At 45.1% G+C, this 16,096-nt stretch overlaps 1 pseudogene; it reads left to right on the top strand.

The window, feature by feature from the left end:
- The first annotated feature begins 1,094 nt into the window (after window positions 1-1,094).
- LOC112071182 (peroxisome biogenesis factor 2-like) lies at window positions 1,095-3,022 on the top strand (annotated as a pseudogene).
- Window positions 3,023-16,096: the final 13,074 nt, after the last annotated feature.

Here is a 16,096-nt window from a genome sequence, read left to right on the forward strand (position 1 = left end):
CCACAAACGTCTCTGTAGGGATGGTCTCTCTCTCTCAATCTCTCTTCCCTTCTCTCTCTCTCTCTCCTCTCTCTCTCTCTCTTCTCTCTCTCTCTCTCTCTCTCTCTCTCTCTCTCTCTCTCTCTCTCTCTTCTCTCTCTCTCTCTATCCCTCTATCCCTCTCTCCTCAGCTTCCATTTATAAAGCATTTCATGTGGGGAATAGAGAGAGATATAACTAAAACGATACAAATGTGGGCTCACACAGACAAACACAGACAAAAGCAGCGAGGCATCATCCAGACGTCACAGTGGTACGATCCAATATAGAGTGCTCCGGGGAGTAAAGAAGTTCCACATTGGCGATGGTTACGGTGTAGCCCAGACTGTGCCGTTAGGCTAATCCCTGTTGATGTGATTTGTCCGCACACCCCTATCTCAGCTAAGACCCTGAGTGTGTGTGATTGTGTGTGTGTGAGATTGTGTGTGTGTGTCCATGTGCATCTTAAGACCCCCGGTGCTTTCGAATCGCAATGCTCAATTGCCACATTTAGGGCGGGTTTTACATGTGAAGGTGATTTCAGCTCCAAAGTAAAAATATCAAGCACAAGGCGAACAGGACACAGAACAGACACAGACACAGACAGAACAGACACGACACCAGATACAGCAGATACAGACACAGATACAGACACCGACACAACAGACACAGACAACAGACATACAGACACGACGACACAGATACAGACAAGACACAGCACACAGATAAGCAACAGACACGACACAGATACAACAGACACAGAATACAGATCAGAACACACAGACAGACAAAGACAGACACAGACACAGCATACACAAGACATCAAGACAGACACGACACAAGATACAGACAAGACAAGACCCTACAGACACAGACACAGAACAGATACGACTACATGACACAGACACAGATACAGACACGATACAGACATACACAGATACAGCCAGATACAGACCCAGATACAGACACAGACACAGACAGATAGAGAAACAGATACAGACCAGATACAGACCAGGAGCAGATGGTTGGAGCTTACAATGTTTATTAATCCAAAAGGGGTAGGCAAGAGAATAGTCATGGACAGGCAAAATGTCAAAACCAGATCAGAGTTCCAGGAGGTACAGAGTGGCAGAAAGGCTTGTGGTTAAGGCAGGCAGATGGTCAGGCAGGCGGGTCAGAGTCAAGAACAGGCAAGGGTCAAAACTGGGAGGACTGGTTGACTTGGAACATACAAGATGAACTGGCACAGAGAGACAGGAAACACAGGGTACATACACTGGCAAAGAAAGACAGGGAACACAGTGATAAATACGGGTACAGAGAGACAGGAAACACAGGGATAAAATACACTGACACAGAGAGACATGAAACACAGGGATAAATACACTGCCCAGAGAGACAGGAAACACAGGGATACATACACTGGTACAGAGAGACAGGAAACACAGGGATAAATACACTGGTACAGAGAGACAGGAACACAGGGATAAATACACTGGCACAGAGAGACAGGAAACACAGGGATAAATACACTGGCCCAGAGAGACAGGAAACCCAGGGATAAATACAATGGTACAGAGAGACAGGAAACATAGGGATAAATACAGTGGCCAGAGAGATAGGAAACACAGGGATAAATACACTGGTACAGAGGAGACAGGGAACACAGGGATAAATCATACTGGGTACAGAGAGAACAGGAAACACAGGGTAATATACACTGGTACAGAGAGAAGGAACACAGGGATAAATACACTGGCAGAGAGACAGGAAAACAAGGGATAAATACACTGGTACAGAGAGACAGGAAACAGTGATAAATACACTGGTACAGAGAGACAGGAAACACAGGGATAAATACACTGGTACAGGAGACAAGGAAACACAGGGATAAATACACTGGTACAGAGAGACATGAAACACAGGGGATTAAAATACACTGGGGAAAACAAGAGACACCTGGAGGGGGTGGAGACAATAACGAGGACAGGTGAAACAGATCAGGGTGTGACAAAAAAATGCATAATAGGATGGAGTCCTCATTTTAAGTCTGGTCCCTCTCAAGGTTTCTTCCTTTCAAGACAGTTTTTTCTTGCCACTGCTGCCTCTGATTTAGGCCTACAGTATGATACTGTGGAGCACCTTGGATAAATATATTAATTGCATACTGCAGGCATGTGATGTAGCCTGCAAGTACAAATAGATTCTTATCAACATCATCATCATCATCTTCTTCTTCTTCTTCTTCTTTTCCAGCGCCCACCAGAAGAGCCCAGGCCCCCACCAGAAGAGCCCAGGCCCCCAACAGAGGGAGGCTCAGGTTCAGCTCCAGACCCCTAGACTCCTGTCCTGAGGATCAACCAGCTGGATGCCTTTGAGCTGTAATCTTCTCTGGACCAGCTGGTGTGGAACCAGTTCTCCAAGTGTTTCCAACACTTCTGCCCAGGACTGTTCACCCCCGTGGAGCCTGAACTCAATGCCCTGCTCCAGCTCCTGCCCTGGAGGTTCACAGTCTAACCCAACAGTGCTACGGTGGGCCAGTCTATGATGAAACTCTGCTACCACAACACTCTGTCTCTTTCCCAGCGCTGCAGGGCCCTGAGAAGGAGACAGAGGCTGGGCCCTGCTGACCATCAGCCCCCACTGGCTGACAGAGCGATCCAACAGCCTGCTCCTCTCCCTGTGGTTGTGGATGGGCGGTGGTCCCCTTGCCGATGGAGGTCTGCGTCAGGGACTTCGTCGAGCTCTCTCTCTGGTCACCTGCCGTACCCAGGTAGGGTCATAGAGCAAAGTCATAAAGTGCAGGTCTGAGTTATGATTGGCTAGCTGCTTCCTCATCCGCCTCTCTCTCCCCCAGGTAGCTAATCTGATCAACTTCCTGGTGTTCCTAAGGAAGTGGAGCCTCCCGTCTCTGACAAAGAGGATCTTGGGTATCCAAGTAGTGTTCAGTAAGCCCCAGGTGGTCCGGGATGTAGCGGGGGTGAAAGATGAGAGGGAGGGGTGAGGGAGGGGGTGAGAGATTGGAGGAGGGGGTGAGGGAGGGGACGACCATGCCTCAAACGGTTGATTGTGGCCAGTGGTGTAAAGTACTGAAGTAAACATAATGCTACTTAAGTCGTTTTTGGTGGAATCTGTACTTTACTTTTTAAAATACTTTTACTTCATTACATTCCAAAAKAAAATAATCTACTTTTTACGCCATACATTTTCCCTGATACCCAAAAGTACTCATTACATTTTGAATGCTTAGCAGGACAGGAAAATGGTCCAATTCACGCACTTACACTATATATACAAAAGTATGTGGACACCCCTTCAAATTAGTGGATTAGGCTATTTGATTTAYACTTTTACGTTTGATACTTAAGTATATTGAAAACCAAATACTTTTAGACTTTTACTCAAGTATGACAATTGGGTACATTTTACACCATTGCTGACATGACAAATTAACAGCTTTTTGTGTTGTGTTACTACTGCGTCAAGAGTCACTTCACCTGGTCTTTTTAAAAATGGCGGAGGGGGAAGCAAAGTCTACTGAGCGCTAGTGAGGGGGCGGCAGGTAGCCTAGTTGTTAGAGCGTTGGGCCAGTAACCAAAGGTATGCTGGATCCCTGAGCTGACAAGGTAAAAATCTGTCGTTTTGGCCCTGAACAAGGCAGTTAACTGACTGTCATTGTAAATAATAACTTGCCTAGTTAAATAAAGGTTGAAAAAAATAGGAGGAGATATGCCATGTGGGGAAGCAGTTTTCTTCACCCAACTTATCACCACCAAATGTTTTATAAAATTCTATAAAGCGTTCATATAATGTGTCATTACATACCTATTTGAAGGTTTGTGTCGAATTTGAACCAGGTTTTTAGGGCGGCGCTACAGTTATCTTCAGAAGTAAACAGCAGATATCGCGGCTTCTGAGAGTCATGATGGCTGGTAGTGATGACACAAAAAATGTATGCATTCAGATGTACAATTGACTAGTGTATCCCCCTTTTCCTGTCCCTTTCCCTTTCTCGTTTTTAATTTGCGAGAGAAGCGCTACCCCTGGTGAAATGGCGCTATACGGCAAATAAAGCGTTCCGTACGTTATGTTGTGATACGTCACAATGTAGTGTACAGCGTCAGTTTTTTCAACTTTTCTCAAATACTATTGGTCCATCACCATGTCAATCAACGCTTGAATAGAAACGTAGATCACACCCCGGATTTAGTTGTCAACACAGTCGTTATAGTCCCACTAGTTTTCATTACAGCCTGGATTTTGATGTCAACACAGTCGATACAGTCCCATTAGTTTTCATCGCAGCCTCGTTTGAATGCCACTGTAAGAAAAATGGGGAGTGTCATCTACGGCTGGAGTGTAAAGCTCAGTCAGGTAAGGAGACTGGAGCCAACTCCCTGTGATTACCGTAAGGAATGTCCGAGGATGGGAGACCCAGAGCCAAGTCGGGGTGGAGTGGAGTTCGAGGCAGGGGAGCGAAGCAGAGACCAGTTGAAGGAATTAATGTGGGAGATCGGGAGGAAGAGAGTAAATGAAGGAATGTTTGCTACTGCTTGTGTTCTGGGTCGACATGCACGGAGCGCACTGTCCGGATGATCCTATCGCGTTCAGGTCTGCGTCTGTATGTGTGATACGTGCCATGTTCATCCGCCGATGTAGTGCTGCTGTGAGTGAGCTCGTTGCCAGCCCCACGCACCAGCTCTCCTTGGCAGCCCCAGCACCAGCTCTCCTGTGGCAGCCCAGCCACCAAGCCCTCATCTGGTGCCAGCGTCACGTACCAAGCCTCCAGTTCCTGCTCCTGCCACCTCGCCGCGCTGGATGTTGCTGTACTTGGGCCCGACGAGCCCGGGTAGACTACACCGAATTCCGAGGCAGAACAGAGTATGTCGAGCAGCCAAAGCCACCGTAACAGGATGGCGCCATCCAGGGGTCCAGTATGCGAACCATGGTACCGACTGGCATGCACACGCGCAGACGCAGAGGTGGAGTGTATCCCAGCGCCGGCCACGGAGGTAACCGAAGGGAACCAGGATTCCAGGGCAGCAGCGACGCACCAGCTAAGCAAGGAATGACGAACGTCCAGGTCCAGTATGGCACGCTGTTATGTCCTGCTCGCTACGCAGAACGATCGGACCCTGGAGATGGAGTTGATCCCCGCCCGGTAAACAGCACGAGATGTCCAGCGACGCCGAAACAGGCCGAAGCATGGGATGCGCGTATCGAGAGCAGGGAGCCAGAGGAACCGACGACGTATCCGCGAGAGCAGCGCAAGGGTCTCCGTGCTAGGAGAGCCGAGGCCAGACCTAAGGGTCTCCCGGTGAGCTGTACTGAGGACGCGGCCAAGGAGGAGAGACTCGCCAGTCTGTCGAGGAGACGCAGGAGGCATAGAAGCCACGTCACCGTCTAGAGCAGGAGCGCCACAGAGCCGCCGCGCGCAAGGTACAGGAGGAAGCCGCAGGCAGAGCCGCCCGCCAGTCAGGAGGAGGCCAGCCAGAGACGACGCAGCCAGATGTAGACAGGAGAGACCCGGCCAGAGCCGCACGACCGAAAGGTCAGGAGGCACAGAGTGAGCGCCTGCACAGGGATCCGGGAGGACCCTGCAGTTAAAACACACACAGCTAGTGCTGGGCGCCTCAGTCCAGAGCCTCCATTCAGGTGTGCAGAGCCTTGCGCTTCAGTTCGAGGAGCTGCCCGCGAAGGCACTGAGGAGCGCAGCTACACAGGTCCCAGGAGGACCCATTGCGAGTACCGGAGCGAGTGCCTTAGCAAAGTCCGGAGCTGGCCACTCAGGAGAGTAGTCATGAGCCACGTGACGAAGCACCTTAGGATGGACTGACGCACAGCAGAGCACTGAGCAGCCTGGTGCTAGGCCACGTCAGTCCAGAGGCCTCCCTCAGTCCGAGAGGCTGCCCTTGAGAACGAGAGTACGCAGAGGCTGCCCTCAAGTCCTGAGCATGCACCCCGTCAAGGATGAGGAGTAAGAGGCCTTCAGTCCGGAGCTGGCCGCCATTGAGTCCGAAAGGCTACCGCCTCCAGTCCTGAAGGCAGGGGAGCCTCCGTTAGATCCTGAGAGGTCTGCCCTAAGTCCGTAGAGAACTGCCCCACAGTCCGAGTAGTGAGATCCGCATGCAAGATCACATGAAAGCTACCCTGCAAGTACCTCAGAGACTACCCTTCGTGCCCAGAGAGAGGAGGCCAGACGACCGATCAGTATAGCGCAGCTACCCTTCAGTCCTCAGCTACGCTTCAGTCCTGAGCACCGTCAGCTACTCCTTGATGGCTGTACACCTGAGTGGTCAGGTCCCGGAGCTGCTCCTCAGTCGGAGCTGCCCTTCAGTCCGGAGCTGCCCTTCAGTCAGTCCGAGCTGCCCTTCAGTCCGAAGCTGCCCCTTCAGACCGACTGCCCCTCAGTCCGGAGCTGCCCCTCAGTCCAGAGGCGCCCTCAGTCCAGTGGGGCCTTTTAGTAGGGTTGACAGGTTGGCCTAGGTTGCTGGTCGGGGTCGCCTTCTAGGAGGCCACAGAAGCGGACTAAGACTATGGTGGAGTGGGTCACGTCCAGCGCCAGCAGCCGCCAAACCTGACCGGCTTTTTACGGGATCGGCAGAACACACACGAGCCGAGCCAGATCCACACCAACCCCACACACTTACCACTAATAGGTTCATGGTTTTGCGGCCGAGTCAATCGCTAACCACCCATGTGCACGGAGGCGCGAGGCGCGCGAGGCAGGTGTACTGTCACACACACAGACCGCCTAGCGTTCACTATGAGTGGGTTATTCTCACTACCTAGTCATCTCAATCGATCATGGCAATGTGACGTGAGTTGGGTGGTATTCTATGTTTGCAGCAGTCTACTACATAGCTATGCGAGTCTCTAGCAATCAGATAGCGAGCACACGAAAGGCTCCTCCACACATCAGAGGCAGCAGTGTCCTACAGTCACTACGAGTGCCTACTCAGATCTCGACGAGAACAACACAATACAGCTACACGACACCGCATTCATTCCACTGCGCATTTAGATGTTTGGGGGTAGGTTGTCTTACCGATGATCTGCTCAACAGGTTCAGCTCCACACACAATAGAACTGGACAGTGACTCAAATCCACGAGGTTCTCGTGCATGCACGAGCATTCGTTACTGTTATCCTAGTACTCACATGGGCATATTCTCAAGTGAGTTCCAGAATTTTGGAGTATATTCTCTAAAAATTAAGAACAAATACATGCATTGCAACACCATAATTGAACACTCACAGCTTGCCGCATTGGTTCTTGCCGCACATCACCAATCTTGGCCGCGTTCCCTTACCGCATTCTGGCGCTTTATCCACTGTGTGCCTTTCACAAGATAGCGCGAGGTAAACACTGAACACGCATGTCTCGCGCGTGTAGTGTTTATCTACAGGTGGCGCACACTCTAATTGTTGTAATTTAAAATCCGCCAACCATCACATTCTGCTTACCCTGTGAGGAGTTTTATCCAGATCTGTTGTGGTGTTGTTGTGAAAATAGGTCAGCCAGTCCTTCCATTACGCTAGTACAGTATGTACTGGTGTGTGTTTAATCCTGGCCTCCTGGTTCCTGATATCGCTCGAGGTAGTGTGTAGCTGTGTGTTCTAGTGTGTTATATTAACTAGTCGTCAGATCTGCTCATCCTACTAGCCAACGTGTAAGTGAAACTGAAAGATAAGTCTTTAGTCACTAATGCTTGTGTCTCTACATCTGCCTGCTTCTCTTGCTCTCATTCCTTCGTTATGTTTTTAGGTGTGTGATAAAAGAGGGACTCTGCCTCCAATATATCGTTGGTTGTTTTTACTGTGTGTTTAATTGGCTTTTCCATACACATTGCGTGGATGTATATTTCTAACTTGTATTTCTCTCTCTTGTGGAGTGTTTAACTAGCCACTACTTCGCTGACCCACACATTCTTTGATAGAGGTCGTTAGTGGCATAGCTAGTTGTAGCTATGCTTTCTGTAACTGATTTGACAATTAATCTTCTCTCTTCTCTTGCGAAGCTATAGCTTCACGAGTTGGGGAGAGAGAGAGTCATTGGCTGTTGACGCAATTTGAGACATCCTCATCTGTGTGTTGAGTCTTGTTCACTGAGCAAATTAAATATACTGTTGTAAGTCTATAGATAGGGGGCTGAGGGACACATTCGAGGTCGCGCTCCATAAGAGTCTTTTGGATATTGCGAGATGTCAAATGTAACCACCCAGTATGAGGACGGAAAGCTAGTCGTGTCCTCCAGAGTATACATACTCATGGATGTCGTTTTAATCCTTTACAGAGTTTCTGTTGAGAGAATCTGTAAGACGCTTCGGTTATGGTCAAAAGATATAACTATAGATCATTGACAATCCTAATGTTTCTGTATGGAAGATAAATTAAGTATGGAATTCTTTAGTCTCTCATCCACATGAGTAGCTAGAATTTTTTAGAAATTCCACTGAGGAGCGATGGGTGCCTTCACGCGCTTCCACTGCGATTAGCGAGACTCCACATGTTATGATCAAATGGCGACACACACACGCACTTTTATATAACATCACAGCGGCGTTCAGATTTTTCAGATACTTTTTTTGAGGCTACGACACTCAAGGTCACAGTTGACTAGATTCACCCTCTATGGATCGTTTGAGAGGGTCTGGTTGTTTTAATTATATTTACACGAGGCTGATCGAAGCTAATGAATGTCTTTTTCATGGTATATTCCTGGTCTAACTATAAAGGGAGTTGGCTCTTCCGAAACAAGCACTGCACCAAATGCCGACAGTACTGTCCTACTGGGGTGTCTGTGCTCATACATAGTTTGTACGCTCATTACAAGCGTTTTGCTATAATGAAATCCGATGGTGCAATCGTTTTCAGCAGAGGACCACCACTAGAGGACACAACAATAAAAGGGGAGTGAGCACACTCTCACTTCACTCATTTGCTAATCTCGGCGGTATTTAAAGTAAGAGCAACACTGCCCCATATGAACTGCTCCTTCCCACAAGCTTTATGCGGATTCAAGGGTTCAACGAGCGCAGGACGTGAGAAAGAGCCGCTCCAACGAGGCCATTTCTCTGTCGTACCTAGCCGAACCAGAAAGAAACAAAATACGCTTCCAAATCGTTTTCATAAGCCAGCAATATTTCTCCGGTCAGGTTTTGCAAGTTCATTCTTATAGTTGTTAAAAAGCAGCTGCTACTATAAATCGTAGGTCGTTTCTTATATACGCACTGTCTATGGTACTGTGACAGTACAGCCGTCGTATGTTAGTTAACTCAGAACAATTTACATCATCTACACTAACAACACACCGTTATCTAAACACAGCTACACGAGCGACTTACATCACACATTCAGACGACACACACACACGAACAACATCACTACATCCTATATATCTCGTGACACCACGCACACACCATCGCAACACGCATGCTGGAGCACACAACACAGCTATACTTAACACACGACGGACGCTAACACCGACTACCACATCACACGACTGAGCTACATCACCACACACAACACAGGCTCTGGAACATCCGAAAGAGCACCAACGACAGGACATCTAACACTACACCGAACCCAAAAAGACGTTTATAACATAAGGAAAGGATAATGCATTGGCCGCAAAGAATCAGCTTGATGGAAAGAGAAAAAAAAGCAGGCTCAAAGTAAGCACACGCACACACACACACACACAACATATATTACTGTGTGCACTATATGGCAAAGAATATAGACTCTCCGTGCACAAAAGGTCGTCTATGCATGGGGGTCGACTACATACCTTTTTAAACGGTAATAAACCGAGCCATATTGTTTCTGCTTCATTTCACTGTTTGGTATATGAGATACTCTGGGTGACAATATGAAACCAGGACACTTCACATGTGGCGAAACCGGACTTGATGATAGACTTAGATTGTGTCGTGACTATTGGCTAGATCCATAGTAACGGCGATAGTTTAATGTTAATGTGAGCACACACACAATTTTAAAAATGTAAATGCAGGCTGACCCGTCTTGCATGTAAGTGACTGTGGAGAAAACAAAGCATGAATGATTAGAATTTTGAAGGCGGAAAGATTCGATTCTTGCCGTACCTTAACGAATTTGTCTGGGCTCCTAATCGGTAGCTGGCTTCGTGTTCGGTGTTCAAAGACTGTTAGGTAAACATTTTGTATTAGTATCTATAGATGAAAAGATTCACTCAAGAAACTTGACTGACAACCTATTGTAATATAATAAAGGGACGTGTCAAATTAAAAATAACTGAATGAGAGCTCTCGTGATATGACATCAACGCTAAAAGATAAGATTAAGACAGTCCAGGATGCAATATTGGAGTATTCAGCCTAAATGTTCGCATTGTATTTACAAGGTTAAAATTGAATCAATTGAATTGATGGTAAAATAAATAACATAATAATACAAATACTACCTCATGGCTGTCTTTTGTTTTCAAGTGCCAGAGAAAATAAGGAAAGTTCTAGTAATCAACATGCACACTTCCCTCCCACCGCTCTCCGTCTCCATCTCACATTCAAACTCCCCCAATCCCTTTTCAACAAAAAACCATGCAAAAGATCAAGGGGCCAGCCAGGGGCTCGGATTGGAGAAATCACACTTCCTCTGTCTCTCTCTCACACACACACACAACACACACACACCACACACACACACACACACAACACACACACACACACACACACACACACACACAACACACAACACAACACACACAACACACACACACACACACACACACCACACACACACACACACACACACCACAACAACATAACACACACACACACACAACAACACCACACACAACACACACACATAACACACACACACCACACACACACATACTGTACACATAAATATACACACACAGCCACACAACGCACATACACACGCGCACCACACACACACATGCACACACACACACACACACACACAACACACACAACAACACACACACACACAATACTACACATCACACTCACACACAAACTCAACACTGTACACATACACAACAAATATACACACACACACATGCACACATACACACACACAACACACATACACACGCACATGCACACGACACACACAACAACACACATCACACGCACACACACACATACTGTACACATAAAAATATGCATACACACACACACACACACACACACACACACACACACATACACGTACACACGTGCAAACACACACGCCACACACACACACTACATCACACAGACTATACAATCTAGTGTTTCCGAGCTGAAGAAACGGGCTTAGAAAATCTGAAAATTATGGTCTGAAATACAATGATGGACTGGGTCTTTCCATTGCTATGGCTCTTGTCTATTTTTATGAAATGTTTTTATGATGAGTAATTGGTTTTCATACACACACGTTAGACTCACTAATCCAAAAAAAAAAACACAAAACTATAGGTAAACAGTATTACACATCACGCACAGCTAGTCGTTTGTGCATAGTGGTCGAGCGCGCATCGCAATTGTAAGACACAGCCCGCTGCTGAATCTACTATACACCTGAAAGTATGCAGCTTTTTTCTAAGCAACAACAACTCACACACAAATGGACTGACACACACATATCCATGAATATGTAGAAAGACACACACACAACACACATACTGTACACATAAAAATAACACACCACTGGGCACACCACGACATAGCACACGCGCCACACACACAGTGCACACGACACCACAAACACACACACACACACACCACATCCTCAGACACTCACACTCACAACACAGCACCACTGTATTTACACATACACATAAATAACACAGCACACAACATGCACACATACACACACAGCACAGAATGCACATACACACAACACACACGACAGCACACACACACATACTGTAACACATAAAATATGCATACACACACAACACATCACACACTACACAACACAACAACCACATAAAACGCACAGCCACACAGAGATAACACACGTAACACGGCAAACACACATGGACAACAAAAAAACACACACACACAAAGGCGAAAAGCACCACAACAAAAAAAGAAAATCGCACACACAAAGCACACACACACACAACCACATCAGAAATAAATATCATATAACAACACCACACAACATCACATTAACAACACACATGGCAAACACATGGCAAACAACAGACAACCACACCACACACACAACACAACAGCACACATGACACACACACACATAAATAGCATACACACAACACACACATCATACACAAACACATGCACACAAAGAAAGAAGCACAAAATGATTAAAAACAACACACACACACACACACAACACATACTACCACACAACACACAAACACATGCGCGACGAACACAAAACACACGCGCGCTACACATAAGAAAAGCTGATATCACACACACACCACAACATAAATATACATACACACACACACTCACAGAAATACTCTTGGTGGTCCTCTCTCTCTATAATCTATAAGTCAGGCTGTAAACTATAGGAAACCCCTGGCAGCCTCTTGGTGCCTTGAAGGCAAATCACTGTCTAATCCCTGTAATGACTCCAAAGATGCTTATTTATGCTGGAGTTAACCTCCTCCAATGAGCCCTGGGCCAAACTTAGCCCAGCCCAGTGAGACCTTTCCTGGGCTGACGGAGAGCAGAGAGCCCCTCCTCTGGATGATCACTAGAGCTTAATAGCTGATTGCGGAGGCGATCAATCAGGACTGTAGGCGAGATGGGACCTTGTGGAGAGCCGGGTTTGGTCTGGCTGGTTCCTACACAGACACACACAGACTGTATAGCTTGTTTTGGGGCCTGTTTGGTTTGGTATACAGTAGCTCACACAAACTCAACTTAGAACTTGTCCCAACTTGTTCACTTTTGATGGAGTTGATGAAATTGGTTTGACACAAAGAGAACATTTTGTGTTTCTTGGCTTGAAGGCGTTTGCTCACGAGATCAACACACAGAGGGATTCTACAGTATTTACTGATGTTCATGTTAATTGCTGAAATGCCTGACCACCATGATTTTATGCTGCGTCTTTGATTCGGTATGTTTGAGCTTGTGTTTGTGAGCATGAGTGCATATGTGCGTGTCTGAGCATTCCTCAAATACCTGTCCTCGGATGATTTTAATGAATTAGAAGATATAAACTCATTATCTTTCACATTATTATACATAGACAGACAGGATGCTATGGTTTTGGATTAGGAAAAAACATCTCTTCAATCACAGGTAAACTCCTGCTTCATGGTAGAACTATATTGTGAATTGCTTATTTACGGAAAACATAATGTAGCGACCTCAGGTTCGAGTCCTGGTCTACCCTCCCAAATTCGCTACACTAGCGTCAGAAGTGGGATGGCGGGTGTGAGGCCATGAACATGTGAGGGACTCGATATAGAGAACCATGGGGACACCCTAGCGATCGCTTGGCTTAACGGTTAAGGTGTTCGCTTGACAGTTGCTGGACCTGGGTCGGGGCTACCCCCTGAATTCACTACTATATGCTTAATAGGATATTTATTTAAAAGGTGAGTTCTTACTATACCTCAGGGCATTTCAATAATGAATAGCACAGTGATAAAGCCAAATAAAGATTGGTTGTTATTATGTCACTATTGGTTGATTGGTTGTTATTATGCCAGGGGTACTATTTGAGATGGTTCGTTCACACAAATTTCCTAGGTGGCAAAGGTACAGATGGATATTGTAATTGATTTAAATATATATATGCCATTGTTTTTATGTATGTGTACACATATATATATAAAGTGTCATAGTTTTATGTCTTCACTACCTTCTACAATGTATAAAATAGTAAAAATATAGAAAAACCCTTGAATGAGTAGGTGTGTCCAAACTTTTGACTGGAAGTGCAAATATAGGGTTTTTCTTTATTTTTACTATTTTATACATTGTAGAAAGTAGTGAAGACATAAAACTATGAAATAAAACATGGAATCATGTAGTAACCAAAAAAGTGTTAAATAAATCAAAATATATTTTATATTTGAGATTGTTCAAAGTAGCCACCCTTTGCCTTGATGACAGCTTTGCACACTCCTGGTATTCTCTCAACCAGCTTAATGAGCCAGTCATCTGGAATGCATTTCAATTAACAGGGGTGCCTTGTTAAAAGTAAATTTGTGGAATTTCTTTCCTTCTTAACCTTTCACGAGCCTCTACCCCGGGTCCGGGAGCACCCCCCACCCCCCCCACACACTAATTAGCATAGCTAGCATAGCTTCARAAGTAGATAGTAGCATCTAAATATCATTAAATCACAAGTCCAAGACACCAGATGAAAGATACAGATCTTGTGAATAAAGCCACCATTTCAGATTTTTAAAAATGTTTTACAGGGAAGACAAAATATGTAAATCTATTAGCTAAACACGTTAGCAAAATACACCACTATTCTAACTCCATCAGTTTCTTACTCTTCAGGTGCTATCACCAATTCGGCTCAACTAAGATATTGATATCATCAACCAGAAAAAAACCTCTTCAGATGACAGTCTGATAAACATATTCATGTATAGGATAGTTTTTGTTAGAAAAAGTGCATATTTCAGGTAGAAATACAGTTTACAATTGCACCCACCATCACAAATCGACTAGAATTACTAGATAGAGCAACGTGTATGACCAATTTACTCATCATAAAACATTTCATAAAAATAGACAAAGCAAAGCAATGGAAAGACCCAGTTCTTGTGATTTCAGACCTATTTTCAGATTTTCTAAGCGTTTTTCAGCGAAAACACATATAATCGATAAGTTAGCATACCACATGTGCAAATGTACCAGAGCATCAGTTCCAGCCAAAGAGCGCTATAACGTAATCACCGCCAAAATATATTAATTTTTTCACTAACCTTCTCAGAATTCTTCCGATGACACTCCTGTAACATCATTTTACAATATACATATACAGTTTGTTCGAAAAGGTGCATATTTTAGCCATACAAAACGTGGTTACACAATAAAAATACTAGGAAATCAAGCCTCAATAGTCTGACGTCATCTATCAAGAGTGATCTAGTTTAATTGAAACTAATCATATACTTGACTAAAAAAATACAGGGTTGACAGCAATCGAAAGACAAGATTAGTTCTTAATGCAACGCTGATTTACATTTTTAAAATTATCCTTACTTTTCAATACAGGGTTGGCCAAGTGAAGCTATACCAAACAAAATGGCGAAATATGCGTTTAAAATATTTCGACAGAAACACGATTTATCATATTAAATATTGCTACTTTGAGCTGTTCTTCCATCAGATTCTTGGGCAATGTATCCTTTCTATGTATAAACGTCTTTTGGTCGATAGATGTCCTCTGTCCTTCGAAATGTCCACCACCAACGACCGACACCCTAAAACGTGTCCAAACTTTCAGAGCGCACAACAAAGAAATTCCTCAAAATCGCACTAAACGGATATAAATTGATAATAAAACGGCTCAAATTAACTACATTATGATGTTTTAACAACATATAACGACTAAAACATGACCGGAGAATATTGCTGGTTAGAAAACGATTTGGAACGAGGCAGGTCCGATGGCCTTCACGCTTGAGGCGCACGTTGAGAAAGGGGTCTCTGTACATTTTTGTCATTTATAATGGCTGTGAACGTCCATCGATTTCATTGAAAACGTGATGACGTACAGACATCCAGAGGAAGACGTAGGCAGTGTCGGTTTCTTCATAGCATTCACTGTGGCCTTATAAACAGACCCCAGATCAGAGGTAAAAATTTCTGAAACTGAACCCTGTCATGAAAAGTGCTGTAGAAATTGTTCTGTACCACTCAGAGACAAAATCCAACTTCTATAGAAACTAGAAGGTGTTTTCTATCCAATATAACAATAATATGCATATTGTACGATCAAGAATTAGCACGAGGCAGTTTAATTTGGAGACACAAATATGCTAATGCGGAACAGCACCCCCTTAAGTTGCAAGAAGTTAATGTCTTTGAGCCAATCAGTGTGTTGTGACAAGGTAGGGATGGTAAACAGAAGATAGCCC

This window comes from Salvelinus sp. IW2-2015, unplaced genomic scaffold, assembly GCF_002910315.2.
Source record: "Salvelinus sp. IW2-2015 unplaced genomic scaffold, ASM291031v2 Un_scaffold1540, whole genome shotgun sequence".
Lineage (NCBI taxonomy): Eukaryota > Metazoa > Chordata > Actinopteri > Salmoniformes > Salmonidae > Salvelinus > Salvelinus sp. IW2-2015.